The sequence below is a fragment of the Phocoena phocoena genome, chromosome 3 (genome assembly GCF_963924675.1).
Source record: "Phocoena phocoena chromosome 3, mPhoPho1.1, whole genome shotgun sequence".
Lineage (NCBI taxonomy): Eukaryota > Metazoa > Chordata > Mammalia > Artiodactyla > Phocoenidae > Phocoena > Phocoena phocoena.
The window spans coordinates 60,052,477-60,056,916 of record NC_089221.1 but is presented as its reverse complement, the minus strand read 5'-3'; the positions used below and the strand labels follow the sequence as shown (position 1 = coordinate 60,056,916).

General features: G+C 38.6%; 1 non-coding gene across 1 annotated transcript; it reads right to left on the bottom strand.

Annotated features, from left to right (window-relative positions):
- Positions 1-3,258: 3,258 nt before the first annotated feature.
- On the bottom strand, positions 3,259-3,331 carry TRNAE-CUC (transfer RNA glutamic acid (anticodon CUC)). The gene has a single exon. It is a non-coding gene; the product is annotated as a tRNA-Glu (tRNA).
- Positions 3,332-4,440: the final 1,109 nt, after the last annotated feature.

The following is a 4,440-nucleotide window of genomic DNA, read 5'->3' as shown; positions in this document are numbered from 1 at the left end:
AAATAAAGCCAGTGGGTCTTGGGCCATCGTAATTTGGGCAACATAGTTTCCTTGCTGGCCCCCAGGATCACCACCGTGGGAAGGGGAGGATGAGACCAAGTAGAAAGCACTCACTACACACCAAGCTAAGTCCATCTCAATAGCTCATTCCTTCCTTAGATACCTAAGGAAAAAAGGTCCTTTCTCCTAGGGGTTCTGCCATTAAGACCAGCCTGCAATCCAAGCTTCAGTAAACATCCCTAGTCCCCCCGACTCACCATCAGCACCCTCTGAATTATTTTCCCTCTTGCTTTGAGGTAAGAGAGGCTGCTATGTTATAAATAACTCAGTTTCTTCTCATCTCTTTCTACCAGCTTTGAAAACTTTCAGGACATTATTTCAGACTTTCTCTACATGGGTTTTATTTTTTTATTTGCCACTTTTAAAGTGTGGTTTCTTCATGCTTTTATAAATATTTCTGTATTTCCTTACAGTCATGCTTTGGACTCTCAAGTTCTGGAGTAACATCTCCTATGGCTGTCCTATCATATAGGCCAAGAGTCAGCAAATTCCAGCCCTCCTGCCCTCCTACTGTGGCAAAGAGTTTTACTAATCATATTCCTATATGATTCTAAAATCTAAAAGAAAAAAACTCTAAAACTTCAGATTATGTAATTAACTACTGTACAAGTCCAGCCTTTTGTGGAAATGAAAAAGGATAAAATCGTAAGAGTCCTGAAGAAATTATTTAGATGTTGACAAGTCATTCCCCAAGTTTTGTTCTTCCCTCCTGTTCTCTTCTAAGGATGATGATCTTACGAATACAGATCAGCTTGATGACAGCACCTACATTCTGTTCACTTGAATAACCAGGGTCTTGTTTATGTGTCAGGCTGCTCTTCACTAAGCTGGAGATACTAGTTCAAAGAAAAGTACGATTTTATTTAATAAAATTATAGCAAATTAATTCATTTTACAGCTATAAATGATGCCGTCCAAAACTGTGGTAAATTATTTCAAGTGTATCTGGAAATGTCTTTAAATGCAAGGGTGTAATTTATCAAAATCTTGCAGAAATGATGTGTATTACCAAGTTCATTGGTTTAAAAAATGTTACGTTATTTAAATGCTCTAGCCAAATAAATTTTCCTTCATACCAAAATAAAAAAAGAGTTTTACTGGTTCACTGCCAAACTCATTGTTCACTCATTGTCTATGGCTGCTTTTGCACTAAAATGGCAGAGTTGAGTACTTGCAACAGATCCCCAATGACCCCACAAAACCTAAAATATGTACTGTTGGCCCTTTACAGAAAAAGTCTGTCAATCCATGACAGAGGGTATCAAATATTCTGAATCAATATAAAACATCAGCATATCCAAACTCCAATTTGTGTTGTTTATACACTAGCCAGTTGGGGAAAACTCTTAATCTTGGTGATTGGTTTTTGCCATGTTTTCTGTAAAAGAACATTTATTCTTTTACTCCTTCCCCTCAATTGCTACATAATATCGTGAATTATGCACCTGATAATAAAATATAGTTTATTATTTGCAGTATATGATATGGCTTTCACACATAAAGCATAAGATAAATGTGAAATAGCATTTGTGGACTTGCTAGAGTATTTTTTCTGAATTGCTACTGTTAATATTGGTTTATTTTTAGAGGTGCTTTTTGTTTTGACAGGAGGAATCCTCCCAAATTATTTATATAAAATGTATTATCACCCTTTTGTTGGTTTGGTGAACTAGATGACAGCTCAATTTGAGGCATTAAAAATTTGTGGTTTTGGCAAAAAAAAAAATTGCCTTTCAGAATAGATATCACGTGATACTGAATAAGAAAACTGTAAGAGAATATACTTGTGTGTCAGTAAAGTGCTCACTGAAATGAGATTTTTTTTTTAATAAGCAAACAACAGAGGAAAATAAAAAGAGAATGCAAATCCATTTTCAATCAATTCAAAATAAAGTTGTAGAATTTAGGAAGCCTGAAAACAGTGCCCCCAGATTTAATTGTTTCCTCACAGGAAGACCACACTAATGGTATGAGTAGAAGTTGGAACAATTACTAGAAAGCAATTTCACAGTATATATATTTAGTCTTGAAAATATTCATACCTTTAAACTCAATTAGTTTCCTGAGGAAATAACCTGAAATATGGATGGAATACGTGCACAATGATGTTAATTGCAGCATTACTCATCCGAAAAATAGGAATAATATAAATTAATTATATGTCCACTATATCTCAGGCATTGTGCTAGATGCTGGTGATTGAATACAACAGGGTTTGGTGAGGGAGTAACATTTCATCTGAGACCCAAAAGATCTAGAAATTAACTGCCCTAGAGTGTTAGAGAGAAAATATATGTCTTTGTGAGCATGGGAGGGGAAGGAGGGAGAGATGGGAGAGGCTGGGGTCTGGTGATAGTTCTAATGATGGGGGCAGGAGAGTGTCTTGTAAGAATATTCCAGACACAAGGACCAGGAATATTTGGAATATAAGTACCAAACTACAGCATTAAAGTAGTTTTCTAAAATAATAGACAACTCTATATTGGTCTAATCCTTCTTTAAAATACTTGATTTTTATTGCACCAACAACTGGTAAAAATGTAGTATATAGGTATATGTCCTACCCTAGATATACCCCCAGGAAGAGGGATGGGCTGTTGTATTTTATAAAACTGTTTAACTGGAACCCCAAAGTATTTTCTGAACTGAATCTACACCCAGAGTTATTTTATGAGCTAAAATTCAGAAGCAGAGTGTCTGTTATTTTCAGAGTGAGTAGCAATGCAAGAATCAGGACAAAATATGCCTCATTTTCAAAACGATAGTTGCTCACATTAAAAACTAACCATCAGTAATGTTAATCTTTTTTTTTTTTGCACGGTACGCGGGCCTCCCGTTACGGAGCTCAGGCTCTGGACGCGCAGGCTCAGCGGCCATGGCTCACGGGCCCAGCCGCTCCGCGGCATGTGGGATCTTCCCGGACCAGGGCACGAACCCATGTCCCCTGCATCAGCAGGCAGACTCTCAACCACTGCGCCACCAGGGAAGCCCAGTAATGTTAATCTTGACTCTATTTTTTTTAATAGATTTGATGGATTGGGAATAAAAAAATATCTTTTTCTAGATACTTTACTTAATTATACCTTCCCTACTTCCAAGGCTTGCTACTTCTCTTCAGTACTGATAGGTCTGATTAGTGTATCTGGAAATTCAGCAAGTTTTTTTTTTGGCCACACCACACAGGTTGTGGGATCTTAGTTCCCTGACCAGGGATTGAACCTGGGCCCTCGGCAGTGAGAGTGCAGAGTCCTAACCACTGGACCACCAGGGAATTCCCTCAGCAAGTTGTTATAATTATTTCGTTATATAAGATGTTATACAGCCACTGTGGAAAACAGTATGGAAGTTCCTTAAAAAACTAAAAATAGAATTACCATATGACCCAGCAATCCCACTATTGGGCATATACCCAGAGAAAACCATAATTCAAAAAGACACATGCACCCCAATATTCACAGCAGCACTATTTACAATAGCCAGGACATGGAAGCAACCTAAATGTACATCACCAGAGGAATGGATAAAGAAGATGTGGTATATATATACAATGGAATATTACTCAGCCATAAAAAGGAAAGAAATTGGGTCATTTGTAGAGACGTTGGATGGACCTAGAGAGTGTCATACAGAGAGTAAGTCAGAAAGAGAAAAACAAATATTGTATATTAATGCATATATGTGGAATCTAGAAAAATGGTATAGATGACCTTATTTGCCAAGCAGAAATAGAGACACAGAGGTAGAGAACAAATGTATGGATACCAAGGGGAAAGTTGTGGGGTGGGAGGAACTGGGAGATTGGGATTGACACATATACACTATTGATACTATGTATAAAATAGACAACTAATGGGAACATACTGTATAGCACAGGGAACTCTACTTAATGCACTGTAGTGTCCTAAATGAAGGGGATATATGTCCATGTATGGCTGATTCATTTTGCTGTGCAGTAGAAGCTAACACAATATTGTAAAGCAACTATACTCCAATAAAAATTAATTTTTAAAAAAAGATTTTAACATAAGGGGAGGCAAAGTGAAAAGTTTATGCGAACTCTCAGGCTTCCCTGATGGTGCAGTGTTTAAGAATCCGCCTCCCAATGCAGGGGTCACGGGTTCAATCCCTGGTCCGGGAAGATCCCACATGCCATGGAGCAACTAAGCCCCTGCACCACAACTACTGAGCATGTGCTCTAGAGCTGCAAGCCACAACTACTGAGCCGACGTGCCACAACTACTGAAGCCCGTGCACCTAGAGCCTGTGCTCCACAACAAGAGAGGCCACCACAATGAGAAGCCCGCGCACCGCAATGAAGAGTAGCCCCCGCTCGCCGCAACTAGAGAAAGCCCGCGCACAGCAACGAAGACCCAATGCAGT